The following is a 21,218-nucleotide window of genomic DNA, read 5'->3' as shown; positions in this document are numbered from 1 at the left end:
GTTACATACCTTTTGTACGAGTAGTGAGTGATTGACAAGGTCGAACGCTTTCGATAAATCAAAATAGGCAGCATCCACTTGTTGTTCATAAGGTAGGCGTTCACCAACAATATGCAGAAACGTAACCAGGTTAGTTTCAACAGACCGGCCGGTAACAGAACCGTGCTGCGCGACGGCTTTCGAGCCAAAGAAAGAGTACAGCTGCTTAAAGATCACCTCTTCAAACAATTCAGAAAAGCAAAATAGGAGGGATATAGGCCTATATTGGTAATGTCAACAGCTGATCCTGATTTAAAAGTGGGCACAATAACAGAGGTCTTCTAACAAACAGGAAAATAACATTCACGCAAAGGCCAATTCAATAGTCTAGCTAAAACCGGCGCGAAAATCAAGCCACATCCTTTAGCTATGAAGCTAGGAATACTGTCAATACCAGAACTGCTACTAGACTTCAGTTCGTTGACCGAACTAAGCACGTCTTCCACAGGGACACCCATATTACAGAAGAATGTACTGTCCTGCGTACAGTCACGCGTTACCAATATGATGCTACTCAGTACACTGTCTTAAACGGAGACAACGTGATTGGCAAGCATTTCAGCAACTGCGCTCGGGTCGCCGTGATAAGATTCACCATCAATTAGCCCGATAGGTTGATCACGTTGATTTTTCTTGTCCCGCACGTATCTCCAGAAACCTTTTGGATTGCTGCTGACGGACTGCTCAGTAGTCTCTCTGTGAAGTGACAGGTCACGTCGGTATAGAGTGTCCGAACATAACGTTGAGCATCACTATATTTCGACAACCAGTACATATACCCGTATCTTGACATCAGTCGATGAAACCTGAGCTTACGCCTCATGTGGTAAATGAGCTTATAAGAAAATCAGTAAGGGAATCTCCAAGGCTTCCCTGACGCCTTCGGTATATAAGTAACAATGGCTGCAGCGACTGTCTGGGTCAGCTGCAAGACGGGCGGACGGGATTCAAGATGCTAAGGTCAAAGAAACTAAGTCAAAGTACGGAGGGTGGTAGTAGTAGCAGCCAATAATTAGTAAACGCTCGTTGTTTTTGATAAGCGCTTCAATCCACAGTTCCACACACACTCACTGTATTGTTCAAGGTCATCTCTGCGGCGCACACACGGGGAAGAAGAAACAGCGATAAGTGTACCTTCCACGAATTGCATCTGCATGTTATCGTAGTCTCGGTCCGACCTAAATACTTGATAGTCTACAGAAAAGTAGAAACTGCTTTGGAAACCAGTGGTGAACCAGTTTCAGTAAGGCAAACAATATCAAAGTATGATGTAGCTAAATTCACAGAGAATTCCTCGATTTTCGTCTTCAGTAGCCCACGATCGTTCTGATAGAATAGGGTTATGATAGTCGCCGTCGCAGGATTCTGTCCTGCGAAAGCGTTGGGAAGTTTTCCGGCACACTGGGAGGTCGGCCACGAAAAGCGCGGAAAAGACAGCTTCGCGCCACACTGACGCCTCGTTGGTTAAATCAAAATCATCTGCATCGGTAGGGACGCGAAAATAGGAGTAAAAGGATCCAGAAAGATCCAGGAGCGTAAAAAGTGATAACGTAGTTCCTGCTTTGCTACGCAGTTATACTCGTACTTTCTCCGATGCGTAACGTAAATGCTGTGGAATCAATAGAGAGTTTTAGTACATCGTACGCTATCGCCTTTGCGTACGTAAGAGATAGCGTTGATGGTTCTGCGCACGCCTATAAGAGAAAGAGAGCTTTGCGCAGTGCGCAGAACCACCAACGCTATCCCTTACGTACGCAAAAGCGATAGCGCACGGTACACTAAAACTCTCTAGTATGGCACAAATGGAGTGTGTATCGTACGTAGCACCACATTTGCGCCGTACCACCATCACTGTTCAATCATGTCATGATGAGAAACTTAACATCTCTAATTGATTATGCAGTCGGTGGAGGAAGCCAGGACAGTGAACTGGACGAATCATGCACTGGTGCTGAGCCTTCTACAGATTGCGACGGGCAACAGGATGTAGTCTTCTACGATCTTAAGAGCAAAACTTGCAAGCAAGTAACGGGTTGTCCATCGAGCGACAACCATTTCGATTCGGAGTTGGACTGCCAAGTCGCTTGCGGTAAATGTCAATATACTTCCGTATATTCGTGAGAATGCACTGTCCCCCTACTCGTCATCAGAGGAGTATCACAAGTGCAATTGGACTGTTCTCTTTCGGTGTAAATCTTTTGGCCCAGTTAGCGTGGGAATAAATGTGGAATACACTATCCACGGCCACGAAGATTAGCGAAGAAAACGAGAGGTAAATACGCCACGTTTTCATGGGGACCAATCTTGTTTCACTCCCATGCCACGCGGGCACAAAAAATGACATTATCTACTGACATCCGGGTCTCGAATGACATTATTTACGAAGTTCGTACAACACGGTCCTTTTCACAAAAGTAAAATATGTGTGATACATCTTTTGAAGAATGAACCGTTATAGCTTACAATTTGAAAATGTATTTAGTGTTCTGAATTGTAATAATGTTGATTTCCATGAGGACCTGTTTTAATAGGCACGTTTTAGTACAAGATGCTTCCAACACAAGTTGTCAACTCCGAAAAACAACAATTGCGCTTGCTGTTGGCGGCGTCGCGCGTCCTTGTTTTCGCGCCCGTGTAGAAGGATTATTAAACTGTCCATGCGATAATGACTATAAAACAGTAAAGACATATCTACGTGCTTCCCGTTTCCCCACTTGGAAAGGAATGAGTAACAAGGACGCACTATGGGGAGGTTGAAACGACAACAGCATGAAAATATATCAATAATAACCGTGGCAAACGTTGACGTACTGAGTATAACTGATCTACCACCTAACAGCCACGGAGCCAGTGTGTTATCACGGTGTAGTCCTCTTATATGAGTTTAGAGTATTTCGGAACGTAGAGACAGTGCTAAACGTCTTTTGTGTTTGTATTACAAATGTGTTCGGCTTCCCCCCCCTTTTTTTTTGTCTTACTTTTTCATGTCATAGCTTGCTATTGAATTTTCGTAATAAATTGAGCTATGGAAATTTCATTACGGTGTTTAATTAAATTAGTGTGCAACACTAAACCCTCTGCAATGATTTTACAAACAGCTACACAGCAGCCGACCAAATAATGATATTTGAAATCGGAGGGGTTGTGACATTTCGTCCCGCGTTATACAAGACAAATGTGGAAGAAAAATTATTTGCATCAACAACAACAACAGCTTTACTAGGAGATGATGAATAGGGAGTTTCATCGCCAGGGACGATACTCTACCCCATTGCTGTTGCGGGGAATGAAATAATGAGCCCCTTCACAATAAGGATCCAAGTCCTGTGATGTCCAGAAAGGTGAAGAGAGCCTTGAGGGCAGAACGTTGGTGGGCTGAATGTGGCCAGCGACCAAGCAATTTTGTGAGAGAGAGGGCGCGATACTCCAGCTCGTTAAAGGATCCGGAGAGTACGGTACGATAAGGTTGGTAGTGTGGGCAATGGAGAAGAATATGCTCTAGATCTTCTACAGCACCGCAGTGACATTGTTGGGGAGAGTCAACGTATTTGCATCAACGTGAACCTTCATTCGAAGTTTTACAGCAGATGGAATGTTAGGCGCGTAGTGTAGAAACGTGTAGAAGTTTAGAGGAACTGATCTTAAGAGGGAATCGTCTTAGACGGTGTGCAGAAACCGGAGAGCTAGCTCTCCTCGGCGTTCTGACGGATTAGGCCATTTCGCTGTTCCGGTCGCGTAGTAGTAAACAACCGTAGCAACGGCGAAAAGAATTGAGCCTCGTTCAACCTTGCCACTTGGAAAACAATGGCAAGGAAAGTATGGCGCGTGTCCGTACCATCTTTTTATTTATTTATTATTTATTTATTGATACTATTGGCCTCCTTCTGGGGGCCTAAGTAGGAGTGGCGGTACATCAATGCAAGAAAAAGAAATATACAAACATGAAACAATGCATATAATTATTGGCACACAGCAGCTTACACAGTACCTACAAATGACGAGATTGCAGTAATTGTTTACAATGGTGACAAGGGACACAATGCGTACATGTGGCAAGTCAGATAATAATGATATATACAATGACATAACGACTTACAATGATGCTAGGTGGTCCTGAACGCTCCAAAAAAATACATACATCAAAGCTTTTAGGCGACACGACATTGTCCGGTAGGCTATTCCAATCCCTGATTGTACGAGAAAAAAAGAAAAAAAAAGAAAAACTAAACGAGTCTACCCTGCGCCTGTGAGGCATAATATAGAATTTACTAATATTACGTGTGGGACGTCTGTCACACATAGAAATGTAGCGGCTTGTGTCTATGTTGAATTCGCCATTTAACATCTTGTACAACGTTTTTAATCTTGTTACTCGGCGCCTTTTCTCCAATGTTTCAACACCTGCTTTTTTATAAAGATCAGGGACAGAACTAAGATGCGTATATGTATTAGGTTTATCCATGTTCCTGCGAGAGGGCACATCAGAAACGACATTCGTATATTCTAATACCGGTCTCACATACGTCTTAAGAGCTGAGAGTTTAGTTTGCCAAGTAGCAGGCCTCAAACGCTTTAAACGCCATAGCTTGTTTGGAGCCTTACGGACAATGCTGTCAACATACGGATTCCAACTGAGAGTTTTTGCAATAGTAACGCCAAGGTACTTATAGCTCTCTAGCTTCTCTAGAACTGAAGTGCCGACGTGATAGTCACAATGAAGATTTTTTTTGTTTTTCTTCTGGAAATGTTCATACAGACACATTTGTTTTAGGATTCAGCACAATTTGTGACGAATCACACCATGTAACGATCTTGTTTAAACACTCATTCAACAAATTTTGGTCATCATGAGATTTAATTTGTGAATAGACAATGCAGTCATCTGCAAAAACGCGACAGTTAAGCGGAATACCTGTAGTAATATAATTTATAAAGACAAGAAAAAGAAGTGGGCCTAAAGCTGAGCCCTGTGGTACACGGGATTTTACATGCGCATTCGTGGAATGTGACTGCTCGATTTGGAAGAACGGCACGTACGCTTTTGCCGTACATTTATTCCTTATCTTCTAGTAGCTCGTGTACAGCGGTGAAACGGACAACTATTTGGAACGGACACGAGATTATTTTCGGGCGCATGAGCAGTGCGAAGAGTGCATGGAATCAGGTATTCTCCCAGCGCCCCCACAACCCTTAATGCCCCCAAAATGCCTGCAAGAAAGGAAAAAAAAAAAGCCTGAAATGCAGCAAATATGGGTGCCTTCCCCCCTCCCCTACCCACCCCAAGACGAAAATCCTGGCAATATCCCTGCATAGAATACAACGCAATCAGCAACTAGAGCACTGTAACGATGTTTTCGCATGGCATGTTAGTGGATAGTAGATATAATGGAGTTCAAACAGGTAGAAGCATCCAGCTCTATTGAGCAACTTTCCTGCTGCGTGAGCACTTCATCAGACTCTGCACGAAAGCTCGTCCATAAATCTTGATGCTCCTAATCGTTTTAACCGTATTCTGACTGCCTGCTTCGTGGACTTAACGGTGTTTTGTATCCTCTCTATTTAGTGAAAAAGGTTTGAGACAAGATATCGTATAATCTTTTTGCAAATAAGTTGTTTGCAAGGACGCCGTCGTCACTCATTTGTAACATCATTTTCGTTACTAAAAGTGTTCTAGAATGGCGTTCCCAAAGGTTTTGGGGTCCCAAAGAAATAAGGCGTCGTCACAGGGCATGCCTAGATCCTAAGCAATGTTTCACACAATGCGCAGTGACAACCTTTTATTTCTTCGGGGCCCCCCATCGCTTGGGTACCGGATTCTAACACTACCTATTAAGTGGGCCAGGCAATTCGCAGACTCTGAGTCAAATATCAGAGTTCTGGTAACAAAAGCCAACCCGCGAAGTCTCAAATATATTATCACCCGTACGTGTTGATATCATGTACAGGTTGCTTCGACGCAAAGGCACATGTGCACCGGCTAAGCTGACTATGCATTTTCCCCCGGGTGTTCCTCCGAGGCTTTAGGGCAAATGTTGGCACAGTTCCCCATAAACCATGACCCGGACACACGACTCCTGCCGTGTAGCATGCCGTCATATCGGACAGGCAAACCGCTCGGCAATAATGAATACCACCGCGACACATGTCAACACGATATTTTCTACAATAACTCGAGTCTTTGAACCTGCTCGCTGATGTAATACCACTGTTATCCAGCAGAGTCTGCGACTGCCATTTTCGAACCCCTCCCCCCCCCCCCCATCTTAGCCAAAAATTTCTGTAAACGCAGCTACTTGAAAATCGTTTTTTGCCTCTTAAGGAAAGCTAGTGTAAAATATCTATGCTTTTATTGGACTGTCGTATTGTTTGTCCCCAGCTAGGTACATAAATATTTATAGAAGTAAAAACTTGAACGCCACTAGTTTGTAATTTATTTTTCCTTTTAGCGCCTTTGTAACAATGTCACTGCCGCTCAGTTTTTTCAATAGTAACGTTTTCATTTTAGGTGCTCACATAGAATAAGCCTCGGGTGCAACGACAGCAAGCGCATCGTAAAGCCATCTTGCGGTGCGAACCTCTGTGCAGATCACCAGGGAAACCATGTACAAGAAATAAATGCGTGTAGCAGGACTTCATCTTTGTCACTTACTTCTTATCCTTCAACGCAGACCAAGGGTCGGCAGAAGAACGTGCTGTAAGCAGAGGTACAGCTCGATGCATACATACCAATAACGCCCTTTCCTCAGCCGGAGCCTGAGCAGAGTCACCCCAACAACCGGTGGGAAAAGATGAATGGAAATAGCGCTTGAGCTATGCCATTCCATTTAGTGGCAAGTCTCTGGGGAGGCAGATGCGCAGGCTCGGAGTCTCACGTGTCAGTGTTGTCTTCCCCTGCCGGTGTCGGTGTTTGTGGTTATGATATGATGGAAGTTTCATGATAGTTAATATCGGACGTAAGCGATATGTCATTGCCCCACACGCATCCACCGCGGATGTCTGCCGGAAAGATGCCCCACCGGACCAGTCAAGGTTTCAGTTGCTTTTACGTAACTTGCAAGGAGACCGCTTTTGCGTGCTTCTACGTTCAAAATTCTGGTGAACGACTATCAATCTCTGTTTCGTCCGTTGCCATATGGGTCTGTCACACTAGTGCAACACGACAGCTTTTTTTGTTTGAGCATAGCCTCCTCTATAGGAATGCGTACTCAAAGATCCCGTGCGTCGTTGCTTGGCGACGTCGGGCCTACTTCGGAGATGCCCGGCATAGGGCGCTCGCAGCCCAGGGTGGAGCGCGGTAGAGCGGTAGAGTGAGCGGACAACGTGTATAGAGGCTGTCGCTCGCAAGGGTGTACGCTGGAACTGAGTTTTAAAGTGCTATTTTTATGCGAAAGTAGTCTAGCATAAGAAAAAAAACAGAAAGAAAGAAAACAGGACAGCTTTCACGGATGGCAATTCTGTTCCCGATTTTCACAGTCTTCAGTTGCTAGTGCTTTACGGCTACGAAGCAAACGGTTTGAATGGCTGTTTGCTTGCGTGCACTACATGACACTTATCACGCACACAACGGCGGTGCCCTTTTTAATTTTCCTCAGGTAGAGAATTTCAGAAGAATATCAATGTTTGTTTCTTAAACTAAGGTAGGCGGGCGTGGTAGTTGCTAATGGTTCATCGAAGATTATCTGTTCAGCTCCAAGGACACGACAGGAAATTTCAACATTCGATTACTGTGATACTGTTGCGATATTCCTCTCGAAGCCCGGCTTCTGGCAGGCCGCCGGAGCCTTGGTCAAGGTTCTACCAGCGTCATACTTCTGCCCAACGAAAGGTCTGTCGTTCAACGTCAGGGCACCCGTAGAAGCATCCCTGATCGACGTCACCGATGCAGCTGCTGAAGTAGTCGGCTTAGGTGAGATCTACATGTGTCAGCGTCAAGGCGGAAACCTCTTCCAAGTAACCGTCTTCAAGCCAGCTGCCCTGAGTCAGCTTTTTGCTCGGGGTGGCATTGTTATTTGCGGCAAAGAGTCACCTCTGGAGTCGCTAGGTCCCCGTCTCGTTCGGGTACTTTTGCATGCACTTACCAGGGTTCGTCCCGGATGAGTACCTCCTGCTGCACGCCTTTGCTGCGTATGGAGAAGTTGTCGAATTGGAGTGTGCATTCACGGTAGACAGACCCACTGTGAGAAACGGTAACCCCATTGTACGAATTCATATGAAAGAAGAGAATCCCGTCCTCAATTTCCTGCGGGTCCTGGGTCATCGCGTTATGTGCGACTACCCTGGTGTTCAGCGGGTATGCAGCTGGTGCAAGAAATCAGGGCATTTCCGGTCTAAACGATGAAAGATGAAAGTCACTGAAAAGTAGTGATGGGCAATCCAGTTCACTTTGGTGAACTCGTTCGTACAGTTCAGTTTGGTTCACTGAACCGTTCAAAAGATTCGTTCTTTCGTTCATCTTTCCGAGACGTCATAACATCACGTGACCGATCTCAACGGCGAACCGGCATCTACTTATGTACAGGGTTGTAGGTTGTAGACAGTAACTGAGTAAGAGTTCTGTTTTGTGGGCGAGTGTGTTCCATGATGTTCCATGACATTACCGCGTCAGTCACCTGCCGGCCATATTGGTCATATGTTGCGATAAGCGAATGCATGTTTATGGGACCGTCTTTCGCTGTCATGAAGAAAATAAACAATTCATTCTGCCGCACTGTAATTCTCTCGTAGTTTACATTTTCTTCAGTCCACTTTCCGCTTGCTTCCGCCTCTCGGCAGGGCTTTCTTTGATCACGCAAATTCACTTTCATAGTTACTTTTTGGTCCCCTTCATAGTAGGTCCATTCTTTTCGCCTGCACCCCGGCCCTGAACTAGTTCAAGCAGTGCAACCCTCTCACAATCTTTTCGTCATGGACCTCTCATGTATTTAAGAACTGGTAATGGACCTGTGCAGCACTTTTCTTTCGAAAAGAATGAACTTAGTCTACGGGAAACAGCGAGACTCACTGCGACCTGTTAGAAAGAATCGAAAGCCACCCACGATCGAGCTTACTTCCCGCTCGAGGTAGTGTTTCCGCCGTTCCCGGCGGTCGAATGAATCAACACTCAACTATTCCGGTGCGGGCGCCATCTGTCGGCATTGCTCTGAAGCTTGAATATGACAGGCCACGAGCTCGATTGGCCACACTGAGAGCTTACCGGTTTGTGATTGGCCAAGCCCCACGATCTGGGATGAATCCACTGATCTCGATTGTAAAAGGCTGGATCGCGGATAGGGAGCGCGATCGTGCGGCAACCGGCCGCCATCTTACTGTACCCAAAACAGTCGCCGCAGCGATCATGGCAACTTCTTGCAATTACGGTCGTACCAACCGTACTGGCAGGGTTACAGGGCCTAAATTTATACAGGTGAGTCACTCTTCATCAAGGAATAAATAGGCGTCCATTCTGTACATTTATTTGACAATTATGAAGTGTTTTTTTGTCCAAAACCAGCACTGGGTGCAAGTTGTTTGATCGCTCTTCCGAGGTTCAATCGAACCCACTTGCATTTTACCCGGCGGCAAATACAGTTTGAGTGCATAACATGCTGGAGAGAACATGTTACACTACACTGATAGTGGTGTCATCAATGTGTGCGAGCACTCGAGCGCTTTTCTGCATGCATTGCTAGCACGGTACCAAGTGTTCTCTACGGAAGCAAGTGCACAGTCATTTCTTTGAACCACCTTCGCGTATAAGTTCAGTATTACGTCATAATAAGACCAAGATAGTCACCCTTTTTCTTGTATTGGTATTATTTTGTGCCTTGGTTTGATTTGTGACAAAGAATCCTACGTAACGGTGGTGTGGTGTGACTTGGATACCGCCTTTGTGTCTGAGCTATGTTGTCAGCTTGTTGCGATAATAATAATTTGTATCTTGTCGTGTTATTTGCAGCAGTGTGGTCCCTCAATACAGGTTTCCTCACGGGGGCTACCCAGAGGATCGTCTGTGTCATCGAGCATCACCTGTGTCATCGTCTGATGCGATCGAGCTTACAGATAAGTATCATGTTCCTCATTCACGGGTTCCTACTGTACGAGGAGGAACCACCCCAGTGCACGCACTGTGGTGAGCCTCTCTCAATTTTGTACATTCTCTTTACATGTTCACATCATGGAACACATCACTTCAAAGAGCTTTATATACACCTTAGACCCCTTCACCCAGCATTGTGTCTTAGTGATGAAGCTATAATTTCTTTTACAACAGCGTTTAAACGTTCAAATTTTTAAAAGATATCAAGATTGTAAACCCTGTTTTAAACTGATGTTTTAAACATTTATGCGATGCTTTTACTAAACAACATATTTATTTTTAACTAGTTGCAACCTAACAAATGTTCTCTCCTTCACAGCTGCCTCGACATACGCAAGAAATGGGTGCAAAACCTGAGCAGTGCCCACAAACTTCGATCACCGCAGCACCTCCAAAAAGTAAAAGCATATGTGTCACATGAGATTTTTAAAGGTATTCATAGCAGTGATGGCCAGTAGTTAACTACATGTAGTTAAACTACCTGATTGTAGTTAAAAAGTAGTTATCAACTACTTGCAGAAATGTAGTGTGCAACTACTAGTTAAACTACTATTTCGAGTAGTTGGCTACAGTAGTTAGGTTACTGCAGGCGCCAACTACTTCCGATTTTGCCGCAAGCTTTACGGCATGGCTGTGCTTCCGATTTTTACCTTGAGCTACTTGTTTGATGAGAACGGAGGTGCAGAGCAATTGTGCCGTGCTTGTGTACTAAATTTTAACTTTTATCACTGCTTGTGATTCATATTTAGGGGTCTTAGAACGCCATAGAATGGGATTGGTGTTGATGGACAACATTAAGTAGTTATAGATGTAGTTAAACTACACTGCAGTAGTTAAAGAAGTAGTTTTAACTACCCTGCCTGAAAAGTAGTTGAACTACTAGTTAAACTACTCCATTGCAAAGTAGTTATAGTAGAAGTACTTAGTGGCCATCACTGATTCATAGTATATAATACCTTGTATTAACTGTTATAGATCTAACCCACCTCTACAGTGTACACCCTCAGGAATTAAAACTCGTTGCGGAACTGTGGTCATTGTTTCAGTTACTAGGCATGCACATATATGCTATAAGAAGAAAATTATTTCTTGAGAATGCACTACTGTTGATCAAACTCATGCAGCTGTAGGTTTACCTTCGGCCTCTTGGAACTCTCTGTAGTTGCCTTAGCTGCAGGAGGAGTGTCCTCCAGCATGTAAACTACTTGCAAAAATATTGACGTATTTAAGGTTATGACACAGTTTGAAGGGTTTCAATTCAGGAAATTTGCAGTGGCAGGGCCTGCCAGAGTGAAACCTACTGAATATTTATGGTGTCGAAGGGGCGGTTCCTTCAGGACAGGAATATCTTGGATGGGAGCAAAAAGCTTGAAATTAACAAAGTGTTGTTTGCATTACGCAATTTGTAATACACTGAACACATAGGCAGCAAAACAAAAATTTAAAATTCAGCATGTATGAAAATTGGGTGCAACAAATTTACGTAGTGTACCTGTACGTTGTCATTTCTGTGATATATATTGTCATTGCAGGGAGGTCACAAAACAATAAATGTATTGTTTTGTCACTTCCCTGCGCATTCATTGTATTTTGAAATGCGTATATGCCAGAATAAATGTTGAACTTGAAAAATGTATATTTTCTTTATTCATAGAGCATAACATCACTTATCTTTACAAAAGCATATCGTGTTAATCTTTGTCACTCAGAATGCACAACCAAGAAAGCCATCTTCCACTAAACATCACGTTTGACAAGATTCAGTTGGTATCATTTCATACACAGGGAACACCAGGGCTCCAGTTTCAAGCTCCAAATCGTCATGTTGCAGTTGGGAAACCGTACATGTGTAGTGCAAGAGAGCCCTCGCACATGAAAATGTAAGATGGGAGTCACTGTTAATGCAAAGTGACTCCTATGGGAGAGACTGACGCTGAAGAAAAGTGTGCAAACTGCGGAAAGTGCCATAGAGGGTTGTCAGAAATCGTGCCTGGTTTCACAGCAGTGCTACCACATTCCCTTTTAGATGACAATGATAATGATTGGAGTTTCAGATGTGCAGCTGCATTTTTTGCAACGTGCTCCACATAACTAGCATGACAAAGTCAGCAGTGGATGGCAGGCCCCCATCCTTACGCAGCTTTGTTCACGCTGCAGTTCTATTCAGCAAAAGCATGTGAGTACGCGAGAAGGACATTCAATTTCACCTGCAAATAATCAGAGCAAATGAAGGAAGAAGAAAAAAGAAGTGCTGTACTTCAAAAGGATATAAGTCTTGTGTCTCAAGGAGGTGTTACCACTTACTAAATAACTTTATTAAGTTTACATCAACACCTAGATTAACTGGCCTAAGCGTAATCTAATTGCGTGCAGTAATTGTTTGGGATGCTTCGGTGTGTTCATATTTGCGAGGCATTACATCGAAGACACCACTGTCGTTCACTAAAAGACCCTTTCTTGGTTGATATCAATCAAATTAAACGCATACGCCTGTTTGAAACAACGGCTGTGATTCTACGGGGCGATTTCTTTCTACCATGCGGGTATCCCTTCTGGGACCGTTCTTTGTGGATCAATTTTTGTCCAGAACGCAGCACGGGATATTATATACATGGTTGTTGTTAACCTCACATCGCTTCTTATTGAAATATTGGCTGGGAAACGTGCTGTAGTACAATTCCCAGCGCTGCACTGCAGTGACGGTCTAGTTTCGGAATGCAAAACATAACGTTATTAAGAATCGAAATGCAGGGCACCTGCGAAACACTGTTAGGATACATCAGTATACTGGCACCTTACAAAATCGCGTGACGACAAACAATGATCAACGCCTGTAGCGCAATAAATACTCACAATCTCTGTTGCCTCCCATTGTTTCCAATGGGCACACGCAGCGTTTTAGGGCCCACCAACATGGCGGCCCGAATGCGTGCCTCTCTCCCACGAGCCCCTCTCCCATACGCGATCCAGCCTTTATACATAGAGATCAGTGGATGAATCGGAGAGCACTGAAGGCGAGTCGCAAAGCCAGGGATCGAAGAACGATAGAGAAGGAATAGGAGAACGAGGAGAGAACCGTTCACTCGCGAGCTGAATCGAAGAGCAACGGAATCGTTTGCTCTCAAACGGCGCACTGGTTCTTCCGGGTTCTTCGGTTCTCCGCGACTCGCTGCGTTGTGGTGTTGTTCTTGCTGGTCTCATTTGGAATCTTAGCGTTGGTTCACTACGGCGCGTCTACGTTCTCCGCGACTCGCTGCGTTGTTCTTGCTGGTCTCCTTTGGAATCTTAGCGTTGGTTCACTACGGCGCGTCGATATCGAGCTTTGTGGCGGACGTCGTATGGGTGGAAGTATTCAGAATCAAAAATGTGTTTTCTGATTTTTTGTTAATGATCGGCTCGCTATATGTATCGCTGGTGGTGATCTGCACTCGATAAATCCAAGTTATTTGTCAGGTATACCGGAAAAGGGCCTTTCTGGCTAGTATGTGAGATGGCGGACATGTTTTTCATGTACGTATTTAGTAATGATCAGTACTTAGAAATCTTAAACCAGTCCCCTGGTGCCTGCCTACTTCGAATTTGGCGCCTCAGTGGCTACGGTAGAAGCTCCGCATACAAAACTAGTAATGATAAGGGTCACATGACCCACTGGCATCAATGATTCGCGAACGAATCTTTCGAACGAGTCCCTTCATGTTCACTGATTTGTTCGAACACATCAGATAGGACCACGCGCGCTGGGCCATCCGCCGGAAGCTGCCGTTTACGCAATGGTCCAGGGAAAATGGCGGGCGCCCAAACCACGTGATCCCCAGGAGCCACTCACAGCGTCTCCGCTGGCCAGCGCGGGAAAAAAGCTGGAGCCCAGTGCGCATGCGCAGACCGACCTCCTTTCCCAACCTCCTTCCCCTTCTCTCCTCGGGTTTTTCGTCTCTCCTCTCGTCCCCCTTATCCCCCCAGCCTCGTCCGTTTGTCTTCGGCGCTTGCTGTCTTGCTGTAGAGCAACGATCATGCTGTCCGAAAGCAGACAATCAAAAAGCGATGGTGTATGACAAATCAACTTTATTTGTCCTCGGAAACTGCCTCGAAAAAGCTACAGTACATATCTTTTTACGTCTTGTAACAGGCTTCACTGGAGCTTTAGGTGCTTCGACATCGAAGGGCAGTTCAAAAGCCAATGCTGGGCTATGTGCGTCGTTGTTGCCGATGACTGCGGAAGAACTAAAACAAAACAAAAAATATATTGATGATCCTTAACTCTGCACGAAAATCACTGCTATGATAGGCAATCGATCTTGATTTCGTATTTGAACACCAAGGCATTTGTCACGAATGTTCGTAGATCACAGTGAATGAACGGCTGCGACGCGCATGAGTGGCAACTAGTATAACCACACATAATTTGATTAACGGCATATCAGAAACGTACAAGTTACGGCAATGCACTGCACAATGAAACGCCGCTAACGTACCGAGTGACTCGTAAATGTTGTACGTAATGCACTTAACGTGATAAACCTGCATTACTTCCTTCAGTCACAAAAAAGTAATCAAACTTGTCTTACCGTTTACCTGCAGTACGTCGGAAAGAGTGCAGACTTCCTCTCTGACGATTTCTGCGTCCTTTGGAGGTGCAGGGATTCCATCACATGTTCGTCTTCCCGCTGTTGTGATGATGAGGTGGATGTGCCATTCCGTTCTCACATTAGCAGTTCGCCACAATCTAAATCTAAAGCATTAAAAACCCTCAAACTACCCCTAGCGTCTGCGTGCACAACGGTTGCAGTCCGAGAGAACACGCGTGGCCCAACAGTCGTGATTCTCCTCCGTTCGACTGCTTCCGTTGAGCGGTTCGCGCGTTCGGATGCTCGCTCCTCAGTCAAATGACTCTCGCCCAATCAGCGCAAAGGAAATTGACGCCAGTTTTTTAGACCAATGAGCATCCAAATATTTATACATATATTGCGCAGCCAATCAGAGATCGATAGCGTACGCGCGCCGGTGGCGACATTATTTTGGAGGCGGTGCGTTTCGCTTTAGAGCCGGCGGCTGGCTGAGCTTCGCCTGGCTAACTACTGCGCATGCGTTCAACACTGCTTTACAGCGGCGAACATAGATGGCGACACGCGCACCATCGACTGGAGGAGAGTGGAGAAACGAGAAACTGTGAAGCGAACGCAGCGGAAGCTGACAAAACGGGGAACTGGTGAACGAGTACGATCGACAATAGTGAATGAGTTCATTCAGTTTGTGCCCGGGATTCGTTCATTCTGAACTGTTCATTCGCGAACGACACATCACTACTGAAAAGGTTAGCCAGCTGTAGGACTCGAACCCACATCTTCTGGATTACCGGTCCAGGGCTCTACCAACTGAGCTAAGCTAACACGCCTTCTCTGCGACTTCCAGGGTGCGTCATCTGAAGGGACAAACCAGTCAATCTCTCTCACTCATCCTCCTTTCACTCTTACATTTTTGCACACTTATACACACATTCATACGACAGGGACCGACGCTGAAAGAGCCTTTCTGTAGTAGCTGTTCGTCATTTGGACATGACACGTCTGAGTGCGAGTCTCGCTGTAAGAAGAGCAAGAAGAACCACGCTACGGAGGACTGCACACGTCGAAAAACGTTTGCAGAAGCCGTCGTGATACGGGGAACTTCCTCCAAGAGTCACGAAGACACAGGCACTCCTAAAAGCGTGGAACGTGCTAGCCAACAAGTTCCTCTAGCGTTGGACTCGTCTGATGAGACTGATATTGATATTGATGATTATTCTGAAAACAATGGCGTGCCGAAAATGGGAGACGCAGGCAACAAGGGTAGTCAATCCTGAAAACGTGGAACATGCTGGCCAATAAGATCCTCCGGCATCGGACCCGTCTGATGAGACTGATATTGAAACCGAGCTAGCCGAGACTGAGGCAATGACTGAGGATGGTTCGGAGCACCAGTATGCAGACCTGAGTTGCGAGGGCATTCGGTTCGAAGAAGAGGGTAATGCCGTCAGTACAGTATCTCCTGCGGATGCAGTGGAGCACCTTGAAGTTGCCCAGGAGGAAGAAACAGCAATATTGACGAGCGAATGAGAGGGTAGAGCTCTTGACAATTCTTCAAATACCTTCAGACCTGATGAAGACATGAGGAGTCACCCTGTGGTGCAGCAAGTGGAACGGTCTAGCTGTGTCGAAGGGGTCGAAACGTCCAGCGCTGCAGCGAAGTGGTGAAGCTACTGACATAAAACGACTTCTATCAACAACTCTTTTAAGTGACAGCGAGTCATCTTTCACTAGTACTGGAGCGGCGGCCAGTAAAAAGACAAAAATTGTGAGCCTCTCCACAAGCAGATTAACATTGAGCTTAAAAGTACAGGTTCCATTTTCAGCCTTTTCATGGATTTGAGGACCCTAACATTGAAGGTGCAGGATTTTAAAAACCCGGCGAAGCAGCACTCGCTATTGCAAATTGCGCGTTCTGAAAATTGTGACCTTGTACTGCTGCTAGTGGCTAACTTTTCTAAGACTGCTGATATACGCGACTTTGAAAGGCGTGATAATGTGGAAAACCCAGGAAAAACCCCAGACAGCACAGCCGGCACCGGGATTCGAGCCCGGGTACCTCCCAGTCTCGGCGTGACATGGCCAGCACGCTAACCACTGAGCCACGGGAGCTGGTCAGACATATGTGGGCACAGTTCCCTTAGAAGTCGGCCCAGGCCGCACATTCCCCCAGGGCGTCAGTCGTGACGTTGCCCACCTCTGTGAGGCCGACAACGGCGAGCCCTTTCACCACCACCACCACGTGATAATGTGAAAGGTTTTTCTTTTTTCTATAGCGTGTAAGCGATCACATACTCTTTCCGTAGCGATACTGAGGGTCGTGTTATCTGCCTTGGTTTTCTTGATGGTGGGGAAAAGATCCGTGCTATTTATATTTGTTATAGGAAAATTTAATGAGACAGGTATGAGACAGGTATGGTCACATGTTCAGGGGCTGCAGGATGACGCAACGATTATGTACAACGGTTATTTACAACATGGTGATCGATGAAATGATATGATATAGTTCACGGCGGCGTGCCCTTGATCGTAACGCAGCCACCTCGGGCTGAAAGCGCCATCGACGAAGAAACCTGTCATCTCCAATAGCGAACAGTTCCCGCTGCAACTCAGTAGTGAGCAGTATGCGCGCTCTCCGCACCAAGCAAAAAATGGGCACATCTCGACGACGTTGCGCGACTGCCGTACAACGAGCCTCCCAAAGCACAACCGCGCCGCAAGCTGTGAGAAGTACACTAAGGCGGTGTGGGTGACGTTGGTTAAAGCGCACTGGGCATACTATGTTCGTGCTTCGTCGGACAAGGTTCCAAAAGACGCGAGCAATGCGGCAGGCAAACAACACGTGCATGTTTGTCTCACGTTCACTGCAGTAAGGGCACAAATCTGTCGCTGTTACGTGCCACGAGTACAGGCGGTCCCGTGTGGGTTGCACGCCCCACGCGAAAGACCACATGGTGTCCCGCAGAAATCCAGGGAGCCATGTAAACACCGTCCATGCTATGTTTGACGCCTGCTCAACACGCACTCGAAGGCTCTCGCTCGCTGACACGGAGTCCAGCAACAGCGCACCAGCCATCGAAGAGGGGGAAGCCGCAACGAGGCTGCCATCAGGAACAAGGGGCGAGAGCTGTTGGTAGTACGTATGAACCGCGGCGTGAAACCCCAATGGTGCTACCGCCCGTGAACCACTGACAGGGTTTGGCCCGAGGAGTTCCACCCAGTAGGTGAGCAGCACTTTCGCCGGCGAGTCTTCCTCAGCGTGCACAATTCGCAACGTGGTGCTGAGAGCGATGCCCCGATTCATAAGCCCGATATCTGGAAGGCTCATCCCGCCCTTAGAATTCGTAAATGCCAGCATGGTCCGTAGGACAGGGCCTCTCCGCTCTCTCCAGAACAATGACAATTTATATTTATGGGCCAGCTAGGCATGGCGGAGCGAACAGTTTCTTTCGTGACCTAGATGTGTTTATGCTTGATTCTTCGCCTATTATTCTTGCTGGAGACTTTAACTGTGTGCTTGAGTCCCACAGAGACCACGTGGGCCAGCAGCCCCGCGGTCTGCATGGCATCCGAAGGAATTGCGTAAATTAGTAAGGCAGTTTCGCATGATAGACGTTATATGGGACGTCAAACGTATGGGACGTTAAACACCCCTCTCCGTTTGGTTATACATGGTCGCGTGGCTCCTCTTTCTCGAGGCTCGACAGAGTTCCACTTCGTTAGAGCAGAAATTTTGCTGCAGAACTAAATACTAGAGATGGGACGAATCCAGAATTTCTTGAATCCGAATCCGAATCCAAGGAAGGTTCTGCGAATCCACGAATCTTACGAATCTCGAATCTTTCGAATCCTTTCTTTAAGAGTTTAAAAAGCCAGGGAAAAAACTCTTCTACTGAAAAGTGTTTTGAAGCAGAATTTGATACCCTTGTTTAATAAAAAAACAAATTTTGGGAGAAGACATACCCACCCAGTCAGCACAAATTGTTGCAGTAACATCGTACCAATATTGCCATGCAATATTGATGTTATGTTGCTAATGACCGCTTTCGTTATGCTGCAACGATGTTATTGAAACAACGTTGCAGAAATGTGACATTGCAATACTGATGTGACCTTGCTAAAGACCGACTTAGTTATTTTGCAACAATATTACAGAAACAACATTGCAAAAAATGTGATGTTGCAGTGTTGATGCAACACTGCCAATGACCCAGTTATTTAACAGTTTAGCAACGTTACAAAAGCAACACCGGTGGAGCACTACAGCCTTGGTGATATGTGTGCAAGTGAACACAGTATGCTTCATACTCAGTAATCGTCCTGCTGCTCTGCAGACTTCAGGGCAATGGTGCCGACATTCGTCTGGAAATCCTACCGGGAAGCTCTGGGAAAACCGGAGACAGCATCCGTGTTCGAACCCGTGTTACCTCCCAGTCTTCGCACGGAAGACGATCATTCTAACCACTATGCCGCGTGAGGGCTCAAGGGATGTGGTCGCACTGATTCTGTGGAAGAACGCCATATCGAGGGTCAGCGCGCATTCACATGTGCGTAAGAATGGATTGTAATTCATTTCAAGTTCTCGGTCAGATTAATTTTCTTTGAGATTATGTTGTCCCCGTCTCGATCCTTTTGTCCATAGCCATCTCCGAAGTTCCGAACATTTCATTCATTGTTAATTGGTGAGAATTACAGATAGAACAAGATCGTGCAAACATTGTATTACTGAAGCACTTGGAGCAAGTGCCGCGGAAATCCTGCATGCAAAACGCGCAACGTTGCAGCAGTACGTTTGTTTCGATGTTGCTGCAATGTTTCAGACGTTGCTTAGAGGTAACATTTCTTAGCTGCGACGTTTCCTCAATGTACCATGTGCAGCGTTGCTCTGGCAAGAGAATCACACTGTTAGCTCTACGCATCCTTCGAAATACAGCAGACATATTGATAGAATGAGAGTGTTGCAACGCCAAGATTAAGTCACTGATGCACTGTTTTGTGAGCAATGCTATTGCAACATTGCATTAAAATTGATTGCACACATCAGCAATGTAACTGCGACTTTCTTGAGTGTAGCATACGCACATTGCTTCGGAAACGCAATCACACTGCCCTGCTGGAAAAAGTAGACCCGATCTCATTAAGCGCCCACATCAATTTCAATGAGTTTCAATGAGAATTTATGCAGCCAATTCATTTAATGTGAATATAGCAGGTATTCTCATTGAAGTAATGAGAAGTGTTGCGGGAAAGCTGACTTTATGTTTGAGCGCTCGAACAGATGTTGTGGTGAAGGAGTCTTCCAGGGAACCGGGAGCTAATTTGTCCAATGAGAACCAATGACTTTCAATGAGAACTGAGACACCCAATTCATTTAATGTGAATAACGCAGGTATTTCTTATTGAAGTAATGAGAAGTGTTGCGGGAAAGCTGACTTTATGTTTGAGCGCTCTAACGGATGTTGTGGAGAAGGAGTCTTCCAGGGAACCAGGATCTAATTTGTTTAATGAGAACCAATGACTTTCAATGAGAACTGGGACACCCAATTCATTTAATGTGGATAACGCAGGTATTTCTCATTGAAGTAATGAGAAGTGTTGAGGGAAAGGTAGCTTCATGTTTTAGCGCTATAACAGGTGTTGTGATGATGAAGATTAATAGGAAATCAAGAACCAAATCAAGTAATTAGTTCACTGGGTGCCAATGAGAAACACTGATTTCCAATGGATCATTGCCGACAACGCGTATGCGCATGCCCAGCCCTTGAGTCCGCCATCTTTGAGCGGAAAACATCGCCATGGACCCACCTGATGGCGACTGTCATGTTCATTGTGGAGAGATAATCGGTTTCAAGGTTACGCGGACGTTTGAGGTCTGGTAATGAGTACAATGCGCTTTCACTCTTTCCGCATTTTTCTTCCAGTCTTCTTTTGCTGCTTTCCCACGCAACGTACGTGCCAGTTCGTAAAGCGTCACCATTATTGAGGGGAAAGACACGACGTTCGACATTCTACCGCCAGGGGCGACGCGAATATGGAAAAGGCAAGGTATATCTAAACAGGTAGCGCAACTCCAATAGGCCCCTGTGTCTTCAGAATGACGCCATGATACACTGTAAACTTTTTCACACCTTTATAGGTGTGCGCTATGCACATTCAATCTGGTTGCGTAACATTGCATCTCCGGTATGATATTTTACAAAATTCGGAAAGCATTACTAAAGATCAAGTGTCAGTGCAAATCTTGCTTTCATTATGTTTTGGATATCGTCGGTACGAGCTAATGCATATATGCATCGCTATCGATAATCGAGCACGCGCAACTGTCTACAATACTGTTGAACAATGTTGAGATGTTGCAAGACTAAATTTTTGGAGGACAGACAACACTCGAGTAAAGAAAATTTGTGCGAAACCGTGCTCCATTATGATGTTACCAAAATTACACCTAAAAAGGCGTGCGCCATGCACGCTGTTACACCTTTAAAGGTGTGAAAAGATTTAGAGTGTAGAGACGGTCCGCGCCATCCATCCGTTGCGCGGAC

At 45.6% G+C, this 21,218-nt stretch overlaps 1 long non-coding RNA gene and 1 other non-coding gene across 2 annotated transcripts; both read right to left on the bottom strand.

Moving 5' to 3' along the window:
* Positions 1-14,159: 14,159 nt before the first annotated feature.
* LOC135401044 (uncharacterized) lies at positions 14,160-14,954 on the bottom strand. The gene is made up of 2 exons (XR_010424709.1): positions 14,680-14,954; positions 14,160-14,335 (listed from the first exon to the last, which is right to left on the bottom strand). It is a non-coding gene; the product is annotated as an uncharacterized LOC135401044 (long non-coding RNA).
* A 474-nt stretch (positions 14,955-15,428) lies between these two features.
* Trnat-ggu (transfer RNA threonine (anticodon GGU)) lies at positions 15,429-15,501 on the bottom strand. The gene has a single exon. It is a non-coding gene; the product is annotated as a tRNA-Thr (tRNA).
* Between the last annotated feature and the right edge of the window lie 5,717 nt (positions 15,502-21,218).

The sequence above is a fragment of the Ornithodoros turicata genome, chromosome 1 (assembly GCF_037126465.1).
Source record: "Ornithodoros turicata isolate Travis chromosome 1, ASM3712646v1, whole genome shotgun sequence".
Classification (NCBI taxonomy): domain Eukaryota; kingdom Metazoa; phylum Arthropoda; class Arachnida; order Ixodida; family Argasidae; genus Ornithodoros; species Ornithodoros turicata.
The sequence above is the reverse complement of the archived record's forward strand: the minus strand, read 5'-3'. Positions and strand labels throughout refer to the sequence as shown.